This window comes from Pseudophryne corroboree, chromosome 1 (genome assembly GCF_028390025.1).
Source record: "Pseudophryne corroboree isolate aPseCor3 chromosome 1, aPseCor3.hap2, whole genome shotgun sequence".
In the NCBI taxonomy this organism is placed as follows: Eukaryota; Metazoa; Chordata; class Amphibia; order Anura; family Myobatrachidae; genus Pseudophryne; species Pseudophryne corroboree.
In genome coordinates, this window is record NC_086444.1 from 1,070,021,746 (window position 1) to 1,070,046,523 (window position 24,778).

The 24,778-nt window shown below is 46.0% G+C and overlaps 1 protein-coding gene across 2 annotated transcripts in view; it reads left to right on the top strand.

Moving 5' to 3' along the window:
• Positions 1-24,778, top strand: part of CORIN (corin, serine peptidase) — a 521,516-nt gene that overhangs the window by 481,976 nt on the left and 14,762 nt on the right. The window lies entirely within an intron of this gene.

The window sequence follows — 24,778 nt, forward strand, 5'->3', positions numbered from 1 at the left end:
AGGAGCGATGTGCCGCCATACGCTCCTTAAATTTACGTTGGGTTTTACCAATGTAGGAGAGCCCACATGGGCAGATCAATTGATACACCACGTGGATACTCTCACAAGTAAGGTGGTAACGGATCTTGTATTTGGTACCTAGATGGGGGTGACAAAATGTGTCTCCAGAGTTAAAAAAATTACATGTTGTGCAAGAACATTTAAAACAGCCTTTACGGGCATCAGATAAAAAATGTTGCTTGGTGTGAGGTAGATCACTAGATATATCGGTTTTCACCAATAAATCCCTAAGATTTTTAGAGCGGGAATAACATGGTCTGAGACTGCTACCTTGTAAACCAACTTCAGTGTCGGAGGCTATGGTAGGCCATAATTTCTTTGATACAGCATTAATAATTGGGGAAGCTGTGGTAAAGCGATTAACCCAATTAAATTTATTGGTTTCACACTTGGGTACTTGTTTCTGTAGTAAGGAATCCCTATTCAATGCCATCGCCCTTTCTTTAGCCTCAATAAGATCTGTAAGTCGGTACCCCCTCAATAAACATTTTTTAATTAAATTATCAATTTGAGAGGCGGCAAGCAAATCATTAGAATTAATTCTCCTGATCCGTACCATCTGAGAAAAAGGTAAACTCTTCTTTACATGCATTGGATGGCAACTATTAAAATGTAGCAGGGTATTCCTATCAGTGTTCTTAGTGAACAATGTGGTTACTAAATTGCCATGGTCATTTTTAATTTTAACGTCTAAGAACGCAATCTCCTCTTGGCTCATCAAGTAAGTAAATTTAACAGGAGAATTAGACGCATTGTGTCTGGACATAACATCTTCAAACCCTTCTCGTGTGCCGGTCCAGATGACAAATAAATCGTCTATGAACCTAGTATAAAACAAGATACACGACGAAATAGCAGGGTCTTCAAAGAAAATATTCTGTTCGGCACAAAACATAAATGCGTTAGCATAACTAGGGGCCACAGAGGACCCCATAGCACAGCCAGTGGTCTGGAGATACATTTTGTTGTCAAACAGAAAAAAATTACATGTTAATACAATCTCCAATAGAGTCAACAAAATCTCAACATGTGACTCATCAACATTCCCCTGCTGTAACAATAATTCCTTAACTGCCCTAATCCCCTCCTCATGGGGGATTATTGTATACAGGCTGGAGACATCGGCTGTAATTAGCCATACTTCTGCTGGTAAAACACCAATCTGTGTTAGCTTATTAAGGAAAGAAGTGGTGTCAAGTAAGAAATGTCTGTGCTGTTGCACCACTGGTTGTAAAATGGAATCCAAATATATCGAGGTTGGCTGAAGAAGCGAGCCCCGAGCAGACACAATCGGGCGTCCAGGAGGTGGTACCACTCCCTTATGAATTTTAGGGAGTGTGTATAATATGGGCATGATGGGAAATTTAGGTAATAAAATTGAGAAGATCTTATCATCAATAATCTTCGCATCAAGTGCCGGGCCTGCTGCACTATATATATATATATATATATATATATATATATATATAGACAGTATACACACACAGCCAGCCTTACTTTTGTTTTTGATCTGCTGACAATACCCTCCAAGCTGCTCACTGCCACACAAACTCCGGGGACGCTGGCTCCACATCACTGCTGCTAGGGAAGGGATCCCTCCTCCTTCCATGCACACTGCGCGCCCAGCCAATGACTGAGCGGCAGGCTTCTTCTTCATATATTATTGGACAGCTGAGCTACCGCTCAGCTGTCCCGTCTGTCTGTGCTTGCTGCTGCCGCTTATCTGTGTGCCGGCTTTGCCAGTGAGTAGGGACAGGACTCGGGAGCGCTGCACCGCAGATCAGATCGAAAGAGAGATCCGATCTGCGGCGTGGCGGGGGGCCCTTTTGGAATGGGGGGCCCGGGGTACATACCCCCAGGGCCCCCCCCTTAATCCGACTCTGGCTCCTACCCTGATGCCGCCATCTTCACACCGGCCCCCCGCTTGCTAGGGGGGTCGGTGACTCACTCACCACTGATCTACAGCTCTGTAAGGGGGTGGCGGCATGCTGCTGGGGTGAGCGATCCCCTTTGGCGGGGAACCATCTATTCCCTCAGGAGCTCAGTGTCCTGTCAACGGAGATAGTGACTCAGACACCGTTGGGTGCACACTACTCCCCCCCTTAGTCCCACAAAGCAGGGAGGCTGTTGCCAGCAGCCTCCCTGTAAAATAATAAACTCTAAAACAAACTTTACTAGAGAAACTCTGGAGAGCTCCCCTAGCTGTGACCGGCTCCTCCGGGCACATTTTCTAAACTGAGTCTGGTAGGAGGGGCATCAAGGGAGGAGCCAGCGCACAAACTTAAAATGCCAATGGCTCCTGGTGGACCCGTCTATACCCCATGGTACTAATGTGGACCCCGGCATCCTCTAGGATGTAAGATAAATACAATCGTTGCTCCGTTTAGATGGCCGGTAGCCACTTACTTCTCGCAGCCTCCTGTGGTGTGAGAAGAAATGTGTGCTAAGTCTACACTTTCGATGCCCAAAGCAGGACTTTACACAGGTTTAGCCATTTTACGCAGCTAAACTCTGTTTTGGCCCGATTTGAATTGTGACAATTGTTTGGGCTTCTAAACAGTCCCGTTTAGATGGGAATATTAGATGCTAAAAACAATTGAATCAGTCCCAGTAATACTAAAATATATAAACATTTTTAGATAATATTATGTCTTTCAGTGATGTGCACTGGACATTTTTCGGGTTTTGTGTTTTGGTTTTGGATTCGGTTCCGCGGCCGTGTTTTGGATTCGGACGCATTTTGGCAAAACCTCACCGAAAATTTTTTGTCGGATTCGGTGTGTTTTGGATTCGGGTGTTTTTTTTAAAAAAACCCTAAAAACAGCTTAAATCATAGAATTTGGGGGTCATTTTGATCCCATAGTATTATTAACCTCAATAACCATAATTTCCACTAATTTCCAGTCTATTCTGAACACCTCACACCTCACAATATTATTTTTAGTCCTAAAATTTGCACCGAGGTCGCTGGATGGCTAAGCTAAGCGACACAAGTGGCCGACACAAACACCTGGCCCATCTAGGAGTGGCACTGCAGTGTCAGGCAGGATGGCACTTCAAAAAAATAGTCCCCAAACAGCACATGATGCAAAGAAAAAAAGAGGCGCACCAAGGTCGCTGTGTGACTAAGATAAGCGACACAAGTGGCCGACACAAACACCTGGCCCATCTAGGAGTGGCACTGCAGTGTCAGACAGGATGGCACTTCAAAAAAATTGTCCCCAAACAGCACATGATGCAAAGAAAAATGAAAGAAAAAAGACGTGCAAGATGGAATTGTCCTTGGGCCCTCCCACCCACCCTTATGTTGTATAAACAGGACATGCACACTTTAACGAACCCATCATTTCAGCGACAGGGTCTGCCACACGACTGTGACTGAAATGACTGGTTGGTTTGGGCCCCCACCAAAAAAGAAGCAATCAATCTCTCCTTGCACAAACTGGCTCTACAGAGGCAAGATGTCCACCTCCTCATCATCTTCCGATTCCTCACCCCTTTCACTGTGTACATCCCCCTCCTCACAGATTATTAATTTGTCCTCACTGGAATCCACCATCTCAGATCCCTGTGTACTTTCTGGAGGCAATTGCTGGTGAATGTCTCCACGGAGGAATTGATTATAATTCATTTTGATGAACATCATCTTCTCCACATTTTCTGGAAGTAACCTCGTACGCCGATTGCTGACAAGGTGAGCGGCTGCACTAAACACTCTTTCGGAGTACACACTGGAGGGAGGGCAACTTAGGTAGAATAAAGCCAGTTTGTGTAAGGGCCTCCAAATTGCCTCTTTTTCCTGCCAGTATACGTACGGACTGTCTGACGTGCCTACTTGGATGCGGTCACTCATATAATCCTCCACCATTCTTTCAATGGTGAGAGAATCATATGCAGTGACAGTAGACGACATGTCAGTAATCGTTGGCAGGTCCTTCAGTCCGGACCAGATGTCAGCACTCGCTCCAGACTGCCCTGCATCACCACCAGCGGGTGGGCTCGGAATTCTTAGCCTTTTCCTCGCACCCCCAGTTGCGGGAGAATGTGAAGGAGGAGATGTTGACGGGTCACGTTCCGCTTGACTTGACAATTTTCTCACCAGCAGGTCTTTGAACCTCTGCAGACTTGTGTCTGCCGGAAAGAGAGATACAACGTAGGTTTTAAATCTAGGATCGAGCACGGTGGCCAAAATTTAGTGCTCTGATTTCAACAGATTGACCACCCGTGAATCCTGGTTAAGCGAATGAAGGGCTCCATCCACAAGTCCCACATGCCTAGCGGAATCGCTCTGTTTTAGCTCCTCCTTCAATGTCTCCAGCTTCTTCTGCAAAAGCCTGATGAGGGGAATGACCTGACTCAGGCTGGCAGTGTCTGAACTGACTTCACGTGTGGCAAGTTCAAAGAGTTGCCGAACCTTGCACAACGTTGAAATCATTCTCCACTGCGCTTGAGTCAGGTGCATTCCCCCTCCTTTGCCTATATCGTGGGCAGATGTATAGGCTTGAATGGCCTTTTGCTGCTCCTCCATCCTCTGAAGCATATAGAGCAGTGATTTTCAACCTTTTTCAGTTCGCGGCACACCAAAAAGATAAAAAAATTGCCAAGGCACACTATCGGTACCCCACGGAAAAATAACACACATACAGGGAAATAAAACAAACATATTTGTCCCCAAGGGGAAAAACACAGACACATTGTCCCCAACAGTTATTAAAATAATGCGCAGTACTTGAACACACTGCCACAGTAATTCCACACATTGACCCTCATAGTATTGCCATACACTGTCCCCCATAGTAATTGCACACATTGCCCCCCCCATAGTAATGCCACCACACACACCGACCCCCACAGTAATGCCACCAGACACACTGACCCCCATAGTAATGCCACCAAACACACTGACACCCATAGTAATGCCACCACACACACCGACCCTCATAGTAAATGCCACCACACACACCGATCCCCACAGTAATGCCGCCAGACACACTGACCCCCCTAGTAATGCCACCAAACACAATGACACCCACAGTAATGCCACCAGAGACACTGACCCCATAGTAACGCCACCACACACATAGTAATGGCACTGCACACACTCATAATCATAAAGCACTGGCCCAAACCTTTTTTTTCTTTTCCCCCTAAGCGGCAGGAGCAGTGAGGAGCAGAGCAGCATGGGCCACGAAACTAGACGCTACCCGGGCTGGATGGTGATGTGTACGTGACCTCTGAGTCACGCCACGTCGTAGGGGTCACGGGCGGGCCCGCAGGAGAGCTGCCGCCTTCACTATACAGTGACCGCAGAAGAACTGCCTGCGCTGCCCGATAGTGATGCTGTAAGTCAGTATCACTATCGGGCAGCGCAGGCAGCTCTTACGCGGTGATTGTATAGTGAAGACGGCAGCAGACTGGGACTGGCAGCAGGGATCTCTGGCGGCGGCACACTTGACAACCGCTGGCGGCACACCAGTGTGCCGCGGCACAGCGGTTAAAAAACACTGATATAGAGGGTTGAATTCCACCTCGTTACCACCTCTTGCTTCAGATGATGGCAAGGCAGGTTCAGGATTGTTTGGTGGTGCTCCAGTCTTCTGTATGCGGTGGCTGAATGCCGAAAGTGGCCCGCAATTCTTCGGGCCACAGACAGCATCTCTTGCACGCCCCTGTCGTTTTTTAAATAATTCTGCACCACCAAATTCAATGTATGTGCAAAACATGGGACGTGCTGGAATTTGCCCAGATGTAATGCACGCACAATATTGCTGGCGTTGTCCGATGTCACAAATCCCCAGGAGAGTCCAATTGGGGTAAGCCATTCTGCGATGATCTTCCTCAGTTTCCGTAAGAGGTTGTCAGCTGTGTGCCTCTTCTGGAAAGCGGTGATACAAAGCGTAGCCTGCCTAGGAACGAGTTGGCGTTTGCGAGATGCTGCTACTGGTGCCGCCGCTGCTGTTCTTGCTGCGGGAGGCAATACATCTACCCAGTGGGCTGTCACAGTCATATAGTCCTGAGTCTGCCCTGCTCCACTTGTCCACATGTCCGTGGTTAAGTGAACATTGGGTACAACTGCATTTTTTAGGACACCGGTGACTCTTTTTCTGACGTCTGTGTACATTTTCGGTATCGCCTGCCTAGAGAAATGGAACCTAAATGGTATTTGGTACCGGGGACACAGTACCTCAATCAAGTCTCTAGTTGCCTCTGAATTAACGGTGGATACCGGAACCACGTTTCTCACCGCCCAGGCTGCCAAGGCCTGAGTTATCTGCTTTGCAGCAGGATGACTGCTGTGATATTTCATCTTCCTCGCAAAGGACTGTTGGACAGTCAATTGCTTACTGGAAGTAGTACAAGTGGTCTTCCGACTTCCCCTCTGGGATGACGATCGACTCCCAGCAGCTACAACAGCAGCGCCAGCAGCAGGAGGCGTTACACTCAAGGATGCATCGGAGGAATCCCAGGCAGGAGAGGACTCATCAGACTTGACAGTGACATGGCCTGCAGGACTATTGGCTTTCCTGGGTAAGGAGGAAATTGACACTGAGGGAGTTGGTGGTGTGGTTTGCAGGAGCTTGGTTACAAGAGGAAGGGATTTAGTGGTCAGTGGACTGCTTCCGCTGTCATCCAAAGTTTTTGAACTTGTCACTGACTTATGATGAATGCGCTGCAGGTGACGTATAAGGGAGGATGTTCCGAGGTGGTTAACGTCCTTACCCCTACTTATTACAGCTTGACAAAGGCAACACACGGCTTGACACCTGTTGTCCGCATTTGTGTTGAAATAATTCCACACCGAAGAGCTGATTTTTTTGGTATTTTGACCAGGCATGTCAATGGCCATATTTGTCCCACGAACAACAGGTGTCTCCCCGGGTGCCTGACTTAAACAAACCACCTCACCATCAGAATCCTCCTTGTCAATTTCCTCCCCAGCGCCAGCAACACCCATATCCTCATCCTGGTGTACTTCAACAGTGACATCTTCAATTTGACTATCAGGAACTGGACTGCGGGTGCTCCTTCCAGCACTTGCAGGGGGTGTGCAAATGGTGGAGGGCGCAAGCTCTTCCCGTCCAGTGCTGGGAAGGTCAGGCATCGCAACCAACACAATTGGACTCTCCTTGGGGATTTGTGATTTAGAAGAACGCACAGTTCTTTGCTGTGCTTTTGCCAGCTTAAGTCTTTTCATTTTTCTAGCGAGAGGATGAGTGCTTCCATCCTCATGTGAATCTGAACCACTAGCCATGAACATAGGCCAGGGCCTCAGCCGTTCCTTGCCACTCCGTGTCGTAAATGGCATATTGGCAAGTTTACGCTTCTCATCAGACGCTTTCAATTTTGATTTTTGGGTCATTTTACTGAACTTTTGTTTTTTGGATTTTACATGCTCTCTACTATGACATTGGGCATCGGCCTTGGCAGACGACGTTGATGGCATTTCATTGTCTCGGCCATGACTAGTGGCAGCAGCTTCAGCACGAGGTGGAAGTGGATCTTGATCTTTCCCTATTTTAACCTCCACATTTTTGTTCTCCATTTTTTAATGTGTGGAATTATATGCCAGTATCAATAGCAATGGCCTACTACTATATATACTGCGCACAACTAAAATGCACCACAGGTATAGAATGTAGATGGATAGTATACTTAATGACACAGAGGTAGGTACAGCAGTGGCCTTCCATACCGTACTGCTATATATACTGGTGGTCACTGTGTCAGCAAACTGCAAAACTAAAATGCATCACAGGTATAGAATGTAGATGGATAGTATACTTAATGACGACACAAAGGTAGGTACAGCAGTGGCCTTCCGTACCGTACTGCTATATAAACTGGTGGTCACTGTGTCAGCAAACTGTACAACTGAAATGCACCACAGGTATAGAATGTAGATGGATAGTATACTTAATGACGACAAAGAGGTAGGTACAGCAGTGGCCTTCCGTACCGTACTGCTATATATACTGGTGGTCACTGTGTCAGCAAACTGCAAAACTAAAATGCACCACAGGTATAGAATGTAGATGGATAGTATACTTAATGACGACACAGAGGTAGGTACAGCAGTGGCCTTCCGTACCGTACTGCTATATATACTGGTGGTCACTGTGTCAGCAAACTGCACAACTGAAATGCACCACAGGTATAGAATGTAGATGGATAGTATACTTAATGACGACACAGAGGTAGGTACAGCAGTGGCCTTCCGTACCGTACTGCTATATATACTGGTGGTCACTGTGTCAGCAAACTGCACAACTGAAATGCACCACAGGTATAGAATGTAGATGGATAGTATACTTAATGACGACACAGAGGTAGGTACAGCAGTGGCCTTCCGTACCGTACTGCTATATATACTGGTGGTCACTGTGTCAGCAAACTGCAAAACTAAAATGCACCACAGGTATAGAATTAGAATGTAGATGGATAGTATACTTAATGACGACACAGAGGTAGGTACAGCAGTGGCCTTCCGTACCGTACTGCTATATATACTGGTGGTCACTGTGTCAGCAAAACTCTGCACTGTACTCCTCCTATATAATATTATAATAATAATATTATACTGGTGGTCCCGACTCCCCAGTCCCCACAATAAAGCAGCACACTGAGCACAGATATGGAGTGTTTTTCAGGCAGACAACGTATACTGGTGGTCACTGTCAGCAAAACTCTGCACTGTACTCCTGCTATATAATACAGCTGCTCCCCAGTCCCCACAATTAAGCAGTGTGAGCACAGATATATGCAGCACACTGAGCACAGATATGGAGTGTTTTTTTCAGGCAGAGAACGGATAAAACTGGTGGTCACTGATCAGCAAAAATATAAAGCTGCTCCCCAGTCCCCACAATGATATAACAAGCACAAATATTTGCATCAACTCAACAATGAATAAATGGAGAGGACGCCAGCCACGTCCTCTCCCTAACATTTCCAATGCACGAGTGAAAATGGCAGCGACGCGCGGCTGCTTATATAGAATCCGAATCTCGCGAGAATCCGACAGCAGGATGATGACGTTCGGGCGCGCTCGGGTTAACCGAGCCATACGGGAGAATCCGAGTATGGCTCGGACCCGTGTAAAAAGGGTGAAGTTCGGGGGGGGTTCGGTTTCCGAGAAACCGAACCCGCTCATCACTACTTTCACATAGTTTAAGAAAGCTTACTACAGATCATTACCATTTGGTGTTGCTGCTATGGATGGATGGTGCTACTTGATGAGTTGGAACCGGCAGAAGGCTTCATTTGTCTTTAGTATTTCCTTTTCAGATTTTGATTTTGCTGAGAACTACTCATTTGTCATACAGGATGAGGAGCAGAGCTGTCATTGGACCAGTATTCAAACTACAAATCACTCATATGTGGTGTATTACAAGGGAGAAACAAAAACTGAGCATCTTAGCTACAGTATGCCATTATTTCAGACTGTCAGGAATATAACACAGTGGCAGTCCACTGCATCCAGAGGAAACTCAGAAACTTCTTGAAGATAACATTTGAGAAACTACCAAAAAAGATTTTGTACTTCTCTGATGGGTCAGCCGCACACTTTAAGAACAAGATAAACTTTACCAACTTACTGTATGCTCCCATAAAGATGATTTTGCTCTAGAAGCAAAGTGCCATTTTTCAGTCAAAGGGACTTGTGATGGTGTAGGTGGCACCTGAGCAAACCTGCAACATACATTCATCTTTGCTTTTTTACTCAATTTGGCACAACATGAAAACACGGCTAAGCTGTTTTTTCATGCGTAGCAAGTGGATGGATTTTAATATTTTTGTTTGCCATAATAGAATATGTATAAAGTAACATATTAAAGAAGCAAATTAAGAAAAATCACAAGGCATGGCTAAATCTCTGAGTCTATGGCAAGCAAAACCGTGCCATACATGGCGGGATATTGCAAAGATGTATGTGGACACATCTGTATGATAATCAGATTCATACACCACAACAACTTCAACACAAGAAGAACATACTGAGATAGCAATATTTCTGGTTGATCACTACAAAAACACAATAACAATTCCTGGGACACAGAAAGGCCATGCTTTCATACCTGCAGCAACCACAACAAAACTATTGTAATATAAATAGTGATCTGCACCGGAAATTTTTCGGGTTTTGTGTTTTGGTTTTGGATTCGGTTCCGCGGCCGTGTTTTGGATTTGGACACATTTTGGCAAAACCTCCCTGAAAATTTTTTGTCGGATTCGGGTGTGTTTTGGATTCGGGTGTTTTTTTTACAAAAAAACCCTCAAAAACAGCTTGAATCATAGAATTTGGGGGTCATTTTGATCCCATAGTATTATTAACCTCAATAACCATAATTTCCACTCATTTTCAGTCTATTCTGAACACCTCACAATATTATTTTTAGTCCTAAAATTTGCACCGAGGTCGCTGGATGACTAAGATAAGTGACCCAAGTGGCCGACACAAACACCTGGCCCATCTAGGAGTGGCACTGCAGTGTCAGACAGGATGACACTTCAAAAAAATAGTCCCCAAACAGCACATGATGCAAAGAAAAAAAGAGGTGCACCAAGGTCGCTGGATGGCTAAGCTAAGCGACCCAAGTGGCCGACACAAACACCTGGCCCATCTAGGAGTGGCATTGCAGTGTCAGACAGGATGGCAGATTTAAAAAATAGTCCCCAAACAGCACATGATGCAAAGAAAAAAAGAGGTGCAATGAGGTAGCTGTGTGACTAAGCTAAGCGACACAAGTGGCCGACACAAACACATGGCCCATCTAGGAGTGGCACTGCAGTTTTCTAACGAGAGGATGAGTGCTTCCATCCTCATGTGAATCTGAACCACTAGCCATGAACATAGGCCAGGGCCTCAGCCGTTCCTTGCCACTGCGTGTCGTAAATGGCATATTGGCAAGTTTACGCTTCTCATCAGACGCTTTTAATTTTGATTTTTGGGTCATTTTACTGAACTTATGTTTTTTGGATTTTACATGCTCTCTACTATGACATTGGGCATCGGCCTTGGCAGACGACGTTGATGGCATTTAAACGTCTCGGCCATGACTAGTGACAGCAGCTTCAGCACGAAGTGGAAGTGGATCTTGATCTTTCCCTATTTTACCCTCCACATTTTTGTTCTCCATTTTTTAATGTGTGGAATTATATGCCAGTAATATATCTATAGCAATGGCCTACTGTACCGTACTGCTATATATTATATACTGGTGGTCAGTAAAATTATGCACTGTCCTCCTACTATATATACTGCGCACAACAACTAAAATGCACCACAGGTATGGATGGATAGTAGTGATGAGCGGATTCGGTTTTACTCGGTTCTCAAAACGGCATCTTATTGGCTATCCAAAACATGTGACATCCGTGAGCCAATAAGATGCCGTTTTGAGAACCGAGTAAAACCGAGTAAAACCGAATCTGCTCATCACTAATGGATAGTATACTTGACGACACAGAGGTAGGTAGAGCAGTGGCCTACTGTACCGTACTGCTATATATTATATATACTGGTGGTCAGCAAACTGTGCAAAACTGAAATGCACCACAGGTATGGATGGATAGTATACTTGACGACACAGAGATAGGTAGAGCAGAGGCCTACTGTACCGTACTGCTATATATTATATATACTGGTGGTCAGCAAACTGTGCAAAACTGAAATGCACCACGGGTATGGATGGATAGTATACTTGACGACACAGAAGTAGGTAGAGCAGTGGCCTACTGTACCGTACTGCTATATATTATATATACTGGTGGTCAGCAAACTGTGCAAAACTGAAATGCACCACAGGTATGGATGGATAGTATAGGTAGAGCAGTTGTTATGCACACCAGTGCCTGCAGGAAAGTACTAGTGTCAGAACTGTTATGCACTCCAGTGTCTGCAGGAATGTACTGGTGTTTGAACTGTTATGCAAAACAAATGGACTCACAGACAAACTGGGGAATATGACATAACATACACAGAAGGTGATAGGGTAACAAAATACACACACAGTGAACAGAGAAGCCCAGAGGCTAAGGAACTGGGTATCTCCCTTGTATTAGAACTGCTCAGATGTAAAAAGCAAGATGTTGTGTTTTAATACGTAGAGAACCCGAAATGCTGTTGCTAAGGGCAACAGCAAAACCCTAAAGGGTTACCAACGGGTGTGGCAGTAAACTCCTTGGTCAGAGATGGAATGATAGACACAAGGAGAGCCTCCACAATCCTGATTCTCACTTGCAGTGCACAGGTTTAAGCTTACTGCCACTAAACTGACCCCTGACACCTAGCACAGTGAGACAGGATTAGACAGGCAAGTGTTAGAATACAGCCGCAAACTTGCTAAGTTCACAGAGTAATAACAGAACCCCAGCAAGCTAAACGACTGACTCCAGTCTTACTGCTAGGTCTGGATTGGCAGAGTGTAATACCAAATCCCCAGGCCTATTTGCAGTAAGCAACAAACAAATACAAAGCTACACAGTACTGGCTAACTTTCATGAACTGACTAACCAACAGAGATTCAGCAGCATCTGCTTACCCTGAAAAGAGGCCTTATAAAGCAGGTGCTGTCCACGCCCCACTCAGACCTCACAGACTGTGAGCACAAAAACCAGCACCGGATCCCCTGCCGTGCACAGAGCCTATAACCACTGCACAGCAAAAGACCCGAACCGGAGTATCAGCTGCGCTCAGGTTACTCCACTAGCACTTGTCTCCCGGTTGCCATGACGACGTGGCAGCACAGGGCAGGAGACCCTAACAGTACCCCCCCTCTGACGAGGGGTCAAAGAACCCCTACCACCGGGTTTATCGGGGAACTGCGAGAAGAAAGAGCGTATCAGTCTGGGGGCATGAAGATCACAACTGCGCACCCACGACCGCTCCTCCGGGCCATACCCCTTCCAGTGCACCAAAAATGACAGCCGACCCCGAACCACCTTGGAGTCAAGAATCCTTTCAACAACAAACTCCCTCTGGCCACGTATCAGAAGAGGGGAAGGTCTTCCACTGGAAGAAGGATTACTAATCGCCCGTTTTAAAAGGGAACAATGAAATGTTTTATTGATACCCAAAGAACGGGGTAGATCTAACTGAAATGCCACCGGATTGATAACCCTGGTGATCTTATAAGGGCCGATGAACCGGGGCCCTAACTTATGAGATGGCTGTCTCAACTTCAAATTCTTGGTAGACAACCAGACGAAGTCTCCTAATTTGAAGCTGCAGGGTCTTTTCCGCTTATCAAAAACCCTTTTGGTCACTAATGACACAGACACAAGGGCTTTCTTCACTTTCCGCCAAATACCTCTAAGGACCGAAACCACAGAGGAACCACCAGGCGTGGAGTCCAGGGGGTCAAAAGAATTGGCCTTAGGATGATGCCCATACACACAAAGGAAGGGAGAGATCCCTGTAGCAGAGTGAGCCGCGTTGTTATAGGCAAACTCCGCCATGGACAGATGAGCAACCCAGTCAGTCTGACACTTGGAGACATAACACCTGAGGAACTGCTCCAAGGACTGGTTCACCCTTTCAGTCTGCCCATTAGACTGCGGATGGTAGCCTGACGACAAGCTGACAGAAATCTGGAGATCGGAACAAAATGCCCTCCAGAATTTGGCCACAAACTGGGTTCCGCGGTCAGAGACCACATCAAGTGGCAACCCGTGGAGACGCACAACATGCAGCATAAATAATTCAGACAGGCGTCTGGCTGATGGCAGCCCAACCAGTGGAACGAAGTGCGCCATCTTCGAAAACCTGTCAACGACAACCCAGATGGCTGTCATCCCCGAGGATTTGGGCAAGTCCACCACAAAATCCATTGAAATGTGGGTCCATGGCTTAGATGGGATAGAGAGTGGATGTAATGGGCCAACAGGAACCCCTCTAGGAGTCTTATTTCGGGCACAGATGTCACATGCCCGAACCCACTGATCCACATCCTTAGCCACCGAGGGCCACCACACCGCCCTAGATAGCAACTCCCGAGTTCTGGCAATACCCGGGTGACCTGCCGACTTCTTGGCATGGAATTCCAGGAACACTCGCTGTCTTAACCTAGGAGGCACAAACAAAAGACCTACCGGAAGGTCTGGAGGAGCCTGCTCCTGTGCTCTAAGGACTAATGATAAGAGGTCCTGGGTAATGCCCACTTTAATACATGATGGGGAAACAATGGGCAACGGCTCCTCGGTGGTCTCCTGGATTGGAGCAAAACTCCGCGAGAGCGCATCAGCCTTGATGTTTTTTGACCCAGGGCGATATGTTATCAAAAAATTAAAGCGAGCAAAAAACAAAGCCCATCGTGCCTGCCTGGCATTGAGACGCTTCGCTGACTCTAAATATGCCAGATTCTTATGGTCAGTGAGAATTGAGACCACAAACTTAGCCCCCTCAAGCCAGTGTCTCCACTCCTCGAGTGCATCCTTAATAGCCAACAATTCCCGGTTACCCACGTCATAATTCATCTCGGCAGGCGAAAATTTACGGGAAAAGTAAGCACAGGGATGAAGGCGATTATCAGACACTCCCATCTGAGAAAGCACTGCCCCAATACCCATCTCAGAGGCATCCACCTCCACCACAAAAGGACGCTCTGGATCTGGGTGTCGCAGCACCTTGGCCGAAACAAATGCCCTTTTGAGACGGGCAAAAGCCGCTTTAGCCTAACAAGACCAGTGAGCAACATCCGCCCCTTTCTTAGTGAGTGCCACCAAGGGCGCCACTATAGACGAAAATCCAGCGATAAATCGTCTATAAAAATTCGCAAAGCCCAGGAAACGCTGAAGCGCCTTCAAACTAGTGGGCTGCACCCAATCCAGGACTGCCTGTACCTTGGAACCCTCCATTTGGAAACCTTCTGGGGAGATAATATATCCTAGAAATGCGATTTGCTGAACTTCAAATTCGCACTTCTCCAGCTTCGCCCCAAGCCGGTGGTCTCTGAGTTTCTGGAGGACTAAGCGTACATGCTTCCGATGTTCCTCCAGGGAATGGGAGAAGATTAGGATGTCATCTAAGTATACAACTAAGAATCTATCCAAATATTCCCTGAGCACATCATTCATGAAATCCTGGAAGACTGCCGGGGCATTACAGAGCCCAAAAGGCATCACCAAATATTCATAATGCCCTGAGTGGGTATTAAAGGCAGTCTTCCATTCATCCCCCTCTCTTAATCGGATTAGATTGTACGCACCGCGTAGGTCAATCTTAGAAAAAATGGTGGCAGTACGAAGCTGGTCAAACAAGACCGAAATGAGAGGCAGTGGGTATGAGTTTTTAATCGTGATACGGTTCAATTCCCTGAAGTCGATGCAGGGTCGCAACGAACCGTCCTTTTTACCCACGAAGAAGAACCCCGACCCAACTGGAGACTGTGAAGGTCTGATAAATCCCTTAGCCAAGTTCTCCTGAATGTACTCTGCCATAGCCTGAGTCTCAGGACGTGACAGGGAGTACAACCTGCTCTTGGGAAGCTTAGCATTTGGCAACAAATCAATGGCACAGTCATAGGGGCGATGGGGAGGTAGTACCTCTGCAACTTTTTTGGAGAACACGTCCGCAAAATCTGCATAACACCCTGGCAATCCTGGCAAACTTAGCTGCGAGAGCCTGACTGGAAGGCTCAAGCAACTCCTGAAACAATCAGTACCCCAACTAAGAATCTCCCCAGAGACCCAGTCAAATTGAGGATTGTGGGCCCTTAACCAGGGTAACCCCAACACCAATGGGGCAAAAGTACAGACAGTCACATAAAAGGACAATTTTTCAGAGTGTGTGGCTCCAATAAACAAAGAAATCTGGCTAGTGCAAGAGGTAATTTTACCTTGGGATAATGGTTCCCCGTTTAACCCACAAATCTCAATTTCCGATGCCAAGGGTACTAAGGGAACAGAGTGTTTTAGGGCGAATTGGCGGTCCATAAAAACCCCGTCGGCCCCACTGTCCACAAAGGCCTCAGTCTTGACAGTTTGACCGAGGATCTTCAAGGTCACCGGAATGATAAAAGTCTTCTTGGGAAATTCTGACTTCTGGCCTGACAGGATATTTCCCATCACCCTCAGGCCCTGAAGTTTTCCGGCTTTTCTGGGCATGATACTACCACATGACCTTTATTCCCACAGTACAAACACAACCCCTGCTGTCTCCTCCGCGTCTTCTCACGCGAGGAGAGGCGGGTAGCCCCAATCTGCATAGGCTCCTCAGAAAATTCCTCAGAGTCTGAGGTTCCCTTGGGAAGGAAGGAAATCTCAGTCTCCCTTTCAAGCCTACGCTCTCTCAGCCGTCTATCCACCCGGATGGATAACTGCATGAGCTGATCCAAGCTATCAGGCAAGGGATATTGTACCAGTTGGTCCTTTATCTGGTTAGAAAGACCTCTTCGGTACTGGTGTCTCAGGGCTGGGTCATTCCACTGGGTATCATGGGCCAACCTCCGAAACTCCGTACAGTAAACCTAAACTGGCCTTCGCCCTTGCTTAAGGATCGAAATCTGAGCCTCGGCTGAGGCCGTCTTGTCAGGGTCATCATACAACATGCCCAGTGCCGTAAAAAAAGCATCAACACTTTTAAGCGACGGACAGTCAGGCTGCAACCCATATGCCCAGACCTGTGGGTCTCCTTGTAGCAAGGAAATCACTATGCCCACCCGCTGAATCTCCGACCCAGAAGACTGAGGCCTAAGCCGGAAGTATAGCTTGCAGCTCTCCTTGAAACAAAAGAACTGCGAGCGATCTCCAGAAAAACGATCCGGGAGATTTACTTTCGGCTCCTTAACCCCTGCAGGTGCTGCTGCTGCGGGAGCTCCGCCAGCAGCCTGGGAGGTGTGCATTTTAATGGACAAATCATTAAATTGTCGAGTCAGGACCTGCACCTGATCGACCACCTGTTGCAACGTATTTTGAGGGGTATGCTCCATATTCCCACAAAATTTCAACAGGAGTATTAGGCTGCTGAATATGTTATGCACACCAGTGCCTGCAGGAAAGTACTAGTGTCAGAACTGTTATGCACTCCAGTGTCTGCAGGAATGTACTGGTGTTTGAACTGTTATGCAAAACAAATGGACTCACAGACAAACTGGGGAATATGACATAACGTACACAGAAGGTGATAGGGTAACAAAATACACACACAGTGAACAGAGAAGCCCAGAGGCTAAGGAACTGGGTATCTCCCTTGTATTAGAACTGCTCAGATGTAAAAAGCAAGATGTTGTGTTTTAATACGTGGAGAACCCGAAATGCTGTTGCTAAGGGCAACAGCAAAACCCTAAAGGGTTACCAACGGGTGTGGCAGTAAACTCCTTGGTCAGAGATGGAATGATAGACACAAGGAGAGCCTCCACAATCCTGATTCTCACTTGCAGTGCACAGGTTTAAGCTTACTGCCACTAAACTGACCCCTGACACCTAGCACAGTGAGACAGGATTAGACAGGCAAGTGTTAGAATACAGCCGCAAACTTGCTAAGTTCACAGAGTAATAACAGAACCCCAGCAAGCTAAACGACTGACTCCAGTCTTACTGCTAGGTCTGGATTGGCAGAGTGTAATACCAAATCCCCAGGCCTATTTGCAGTAAGCAACAAACAAATACAAAGCTACACAGTACTGGCTAACTTTCATGAACTGACTAACCAACAGAGATTCAGCAGCATCTGCTTACCCTGAAAAGAGGCCTTATAAAGCAGGTGCTGTCCACGCCCCACTCAGACCTCACAGACTGTGAGCACAAAAACCAGCACCGGATCCCCTGCCGTGCACAGAGCCTATAACCACTGCACAGCAAAAGACCCGAACCGGAGTATCAGCTGCGCTCAGGTTACTCCACTAGCACTTGTCTCCCGGTTGCCATGACGACGTGGCAGCACAGGGCAGGAGACCCTAACAGCAGTGGACTATTGTACCGTACTGCTATATATAGTTATACTGGTGGTCAGCAAAATTCTGCACTGTCCTCCTACTATATACTACAATGCAGCACAGATATGGAGCGTTTTTCAGGCAGAGAACGTATAATACTGGTGGTCACTGGTCAGCAAAACTCTGCACTGTCCTCCTACTCAGTGACGTGCGGTGGGGTGAGGCAGGTGAGGCAGAGCCTTTCCTGTCATATTTACGTTTAAACCAGAATTTTGACTGAATAAAGTATATGAAAAATACTACTAATTTGTTTGAAAGATCTTCTTTGCATTATTGTAATAATTTTTATAGCCCAAACTCTGGAGTAAAAAGTCTATGGCAGGTGAGGTAGTGCCTCACCTGCTTATCTTTTCAGCACATCTCTGATCAAAACTCACCAAATTTCCAGGAGTTTATAATGCTGCACCTGTGTATAATGCCCAGATGTACCCTTTGGCTCATATATTGCATGTAAATCTGACTCTGGGGTTAGCCAGTGCCTCCTGAGCCATTTAGCTCACCGCACGTCCCTGCTCCTACTATATAATACTGCTGGTCCCCAGTCCCCACAATAAAGCAATTAGCACACTGAGCACAGATATTTGCAGCACACTGAGCACAGATATGGAGCGTTTTTCAGGCAGAGAACGTATAATACTGGTGGTCACTGGTCAGCAAAACTCTGCACTGTCCTCCTACTATATAATACTGCTGGTCCCCAGTCCCCACAATAAAGCAATTAGCACACTGAGCACAGATATGGAGCGTTTTTCGGGCAGAGAACGTAGATATTTGCACTTGCAGCACACTGAGCACAGATATTTGCAGCACACTGAGCACAGATATGGAGCGTTTTTCAGGCAGAGAACGTAGATATTTGAACTTGCAGCACACTGAGCACAGATATTTGCAGCACATTGAGCAAAGATATTTGCAGCACACTGAGCACAGATATTTGCAGCCCACTGAACATAGAAACTGAAAGGACGCCAGCCACGTCCTCTCACGATCATCTCCAATGCACGAGTGAAAAATGGCGGCGACGCGCTGCTCCTTATATAGAATACGAATCTCGCGAGAATCCGACCGCGGGATGATGACGTTCGGGCGCACTCGGGTTAACCGAGCAAGGCGGGAGGATCCGAGTTGCTCGGACCCGTGGAAAAAAAGGTGAAGTTCGGGCGGGTTCGGATCCCGAGGATCCGAACCCGCTCATCACTAAATATAAATGCAGAATCGTGTGAGATACTATTTATTTACTGTTAATATTGATGATTTTTTTTTTCTCTCCAACCCTATTAGAGAATTGTGTCATGGCATGTGTTATTAAAACATTTTATAGATGCATACACCAGGTAACATTAAGTTATTATAAATACAGTATACAAATGGGTCATTCCACATCAAATAAACCAGGTCCAGAACTAGGATTTTTGTCACCCGGGGCAAGAAATTTGTAGTAATTTAGTGTCCCCCCGCCCAACCCCCCCCAAAAAAAATAAATAAATAAAAAAATAAATATATAAATAAAAAAATAAAAAACAAACCCTGTCAGACTAAAATAATTAGATTATCAAAAATTTTGAAAACAGTGGATACTATTGGACAATATTCCCCTATGTGGCCCAAATGCCCTATGTGTCACATGCCCCCCTGTGTGTCCCCATATATTGTACTATATCATAACACTTCATCACTGCACTATATCACTATACTGCATCCCCTACACACTGAACTACATCACTACACTATGGGGGTCATTCCGAGTTGATCGCTCGCTAACAGTTTTTAGCACCTGTGCAAACGCTATGCCGCCGCCCACTAGGAGTGTATTTTAGCTTAGCAGAAGTGCGAACGGTTGTATCGCAGAGCGGCTACAATTTTTTTTTGTGTAGTTTCAGAGTAGCTCAAAACCTACTCAGCGCTTGCGATCACTTCAGACTATTCAGTTCCGGATTTGATGTCACAAACCCGCCCAGCCACGCCTGCATTTTTCCTGGCACGCCTGCGTTTTTCCACACACTCCCTGAAAACGGTCAGTTGCCACCCAGAAACGCCCACTTCATGTCAATCACTCTGCCGCAAGCAGTGCGACTGAAATGCATCGCTAGATCCTGTGTGAAACTACATTGTTGTTCCCGTACGTCGCACGTGCGCATTGCGCCGCATACGCATGCGCAGAAGTGCCATTTTTTAGCCTGATCGTGGCGCTGCGAACAAATGCAGCTAGCGATCAACTCGGAATGACCCCCTATATGCCCATATACACTGCACTACATACCCTATATGCTACGTTTTATCACTACACTACATCCCCTTATATGCTACACCACATCAGTACACTAAATACCCCTATATACTGCAATACATTACTACACTACATACCCTATATGGTACACTACATCACTACACTACATCATTACACTACATCTTCCTGTAAGCTACACCATATCCCCCCATCTGGAAGGCAAAGCAGAGGTTGATACTACTAAATGGGAGCACAGTGCCGATAATAAAGTCTGTGTTTAAGCTTACCACAAAGCTGCTGTAGTGATTCTTGGTGAGAGTTGGAGGTTGTCCAGGCTCTTAAGTTTCCACTGTCAAGTGGATAGCTAGTGAACCTTTGATTTCTGCAACATCTGTGACTTCACCTGTTAACAAGCAAAAGCTTGGGGCAGCGTGTCCTCTCAATGGTGTGTAGCCGGCAGCTTGTTATCGGTTGGTGCTGGGCAGGCAGCCGGGATCATAGACTGCTGAAAAACACAGCACCAACAGCTCGCTTCAATAGCTTGCACGGTACACCGCACGCAGGTCGCAGCACTGTATGGCAAAGAATAGAGTTTAAGACAGTAGCCAGCATAGGAGAGATCCCAGGTACTGGAACTCACCCGCACAGCAGCAGGCAAACAGGTAGGTCTGAGACACTGCCCCGGGAGCTGTCTGCAGTCTCACTGGAGCAGCACAGCACTGCCGGTAACAAAACTAAAACCTCTGTAACTTCTCGGCGCCCCCTCAAATCCTGCACCCGGAGCACATGCCCCTTAGCCCTCCCTAGTTGCAGCCCTGAATAAACACAGTTTTTGAAAAAAATTCAACCTTAAAATCTCTAATTTCTATTCAATTTGATATAATAAATGCTGCCATGGGTATAAACTTACTGAAGTCACACCAATCAACACCTCTTGGCTAACCAGGTTGTGTGAGAATCTTCTAGCGTCGGACTTCGTTTTTGCTTTGTTTTTTTTAACCAATAATAGCATCTTAGTCACAATAAGTAGGATACATGAGATGCCTGGAGTGAATGAGCCGACAAGTTCAGTGCAACTCTGCTAACATTGGGCATCTATTTTGCCAAAACTGCATCTTAGTTGCAATGCATTTGACTAGAATGACTGTGCTGATTAATTTGATATGTGACACTTGTATATCTGTGTGCGACTGAGTCTCTGAATCTGTACACAAAGTGTTACAATGTAGCAGCCGCAGCTTTTTTCCAATACAAGTTCTGTTCTATATATAGATTTATACCCCCTTTCAAACCTCTACTTTCCAGTCGCACCCAGGATTTGTACATGGGTACATCCCAGGCGCGGCCCGGCTGAGACCCCTTTCGGACTGGTGGCCAAGACCTGGCTTATTACCGGGTTGATGGTGTCACCATGTCACGTGCGGAGGAGGCGCCTGCTCTTCCTATTCAGTTGCGTCAAACCCGGATTACCCGCTCACATTGCACCGCGACCTGGGATGAAGTCATGTTCAACCCTGTTCGTTACCCGAAATGCCGGATCGCTAGACCCGGGTCATTTCAACAGGGTGCTTTCACACTGCATAATATCCCGGGGTGCTGCGCGTTCACGTCAATAACCCGGCATATTGGTGGCGATCTGAAAGGGGTATAAGTCACACACAATATACAGGTGTGATATATCAAATTACTCAATATCGGGTACTTGTGCATCCTAGTCAATTGTGTTGTGACTAAGATGCATTATCGGTAAAAAAAAATGCTTGACTTTAGCAGAGTTGCACTGGACCTGGCGGCAAAGTCACGGCATGCATCTCGTGCTGCTGGGCGTATTTAGGCTAGATGTATGAGGACACATCTATATGTAACTGCAGTCTTTGACAACAAATGGTAGCTCACATCTATTCTGGAGAAAGATGAAAACATTGATGAAGAGAAAGTGACACTCTTCCATCGTGCTTGTCCATCACCATCTTTATCATACCCAAGGAAGCCGGATGTTTTATGTGTTCCTATGGTAGATGTTCTGTATAAGGTGAATCTATTAACTCCAACAGGTTGAATGCACACCTTTTCTGAAATGAAAATACTAAAAACAAATGAAGCCTTCAGCCAATTCCAACCCATTAAGTAGCACCATCCATCCAGAGCAGCAGCACCAAATGGTAATGATCTGTAGTAAGCTGTCTTAAAATGTGAAAGGCATAAAATTATCACAACAGTCTAAAATATTTTAGTTTTAACATACTGTGTCATTGTACATAACATACATTAAAGGGATTGTTTAAGACGCCGATAAATGAAAGGTGATGAACAGGCCAAGATAGTATTCATTTTCATTATTTTCACAAACAGTCCAAAGTGAAACCTCCTGTAGCAGATGATCCTCCGATGATCCCAAAATAAAACTTTGGGGATTTATTAACAACAGTATGAACATTTTTTTATTTTTTTTTCTAAATGTTAAAAAGTTGGCTTATTGAGAAAATGTAAAGACATTTTTTTATTTATTTTTATTGAAACACTGCTGTGTTGTAAATATGAAATCCCTTAAAAAGAGGTTTAAATTAGACCTTACCCAACTCTCTAGCTCAGCGTTTTTCAACCGCTGTGCCGCGGCACACTAGTGTGCCGTCAGCGGTTGCCAGGTGTGCCGCAGCCTGCCGCTCACCGACCACCAGCGATGCCCTGCACAGTGCTCCGCCGCCCGCCCACCAGTGCTCCACTGCCGCACTCCAGAGATACCTGGGTCCTCCTCCTCTTGCCGTCATCCACGGGCAGCACATTCAGCTCTCCTGCTGCCCGGCCTGTGACCTATGATGACATGCTGTGACACGTAGGTCACTAACGCCACGCTGCATTCCCGCCCGCGCTTGGTGCTGGTGTGTGCTGCAGCCTGCCCTGCTCTGCTCGTCCTATTCCAGCTGGGATATACACGACTCCAGGCTGACATTACAGTGGGGGCTGTGAGTACTTTTACAGGGGAGGGGGGGGGGGGGGGGAGTGTGCATGTGCGTGCCATTACTGTGGGCCTGTGAGTACTATTACATGGGGGGGGGGGCAGTGTGTGTGCCATTAGTGTGTGTGTGGGGGGGAGGGGGGGCAGTGTGAATTACTGTGGGGGTCAGTGTGGTTTTTTTCCCCGTGGGTAACTGATAGCGTGCCTTGAGAATTTTAAAGGCTTGTTAGGCGTGCCGCGAGTCGAGAAAGGTTGAAAATCACTGCGAGTCTAGCTCAATTAGGTGAGCTGCAAATGCAATATAAAAAAGTGTTAATAGCAAATGTTCTTTTTATAAAATCGCAGCTTTATAACTTCATATAACTTCCAAACCAGTGTACAGATCCGCCTAAGATGTTGAAGATAAATTAAAAGTAATGAGCAGGACTGGATTGTTCTCATTTTTACTATTTAAACAAACATTCTAACGTGAAGCCTTCTGTAGCAGATGGTCCCATCAAGATCCCAAAATAAGACTTAGGGGATTTATTAACAACAGTTTTTGTTTCAGAATGTTATAAAGTTGGCTTTTTGAGAGAATCTAAATTTTGATTTAGATTTTTTTTTTTAATTGAAACATACTGCTTTTTTTATATATATATATATATATATATATATATATATATATACATATATATATATAGTATATGCAAATAAGCGGCACTCACCAGGCTTCTTATAAAATTAAAACGGTCCTTTATTAGATCCTACATTTCGGGGATACCCCCGTCGTCAGGGACAGCATGAACATAATCACATAGTGCCAAAAAACATACATTTATACCCACCCCCAAACGCAATCAAGCAGTCTTCCCTGTCCCACCTGGAGGACGCCAGCCTTCTGCATCACGGGGCTTCCCGCCGGTCACACATCCTCGCACGGCCGAACGGAGCCCATGACGTCATCAGGCGGCACAGACGGCACACTCTGCGTGGTTGCTATGCAACATACAAACAATCCATGTTAAAAACCAAGTAACCGCAAATGACACTTTAAAATATACAATGTATCCTGATTAGTTATATTAACAGTGCCAACAGCAATAACAACTATAATATCACAATCACCACCACACAAGTCCCCACTATTGATGGATCACTGACACCTGAGATTTAATAAAATTAAAGAAAGCATTGTAAACCGAGGCTCTCATTTAACCCCCGAGGTGCTATTGTATCTAAAACAAAAATCCACCTGCATTCCTTTTGAAGCAAAAGGAATGCAGGTGGATTTTTGTTTTAGTTGTTATTGCTGTTGGCACTGTTAATATAACTAATCAGGATACATTGTATATTTTAAAGTGTCATTTGCCGTTACTTGGTTTAACATGGATTGTTTGTATGTTGCATAGCAACCACGCAAATTTGCGAACGAAAGATTAGCAGAATTGCGAACAGACACTTCTTAGCAGTTTCTGAGTAGCTCCAGACTTACGCGGCATCTGCGATCAGTTCAGTCAGTTTCGTTCCTGGTTTGACGTCACAAACACACCCAGCGTTCGCTCAGACACTCCTCCGTTTCTCCAGCCACTCCCGCGTTTTTCCCAGAAACTGTAGCGTTTT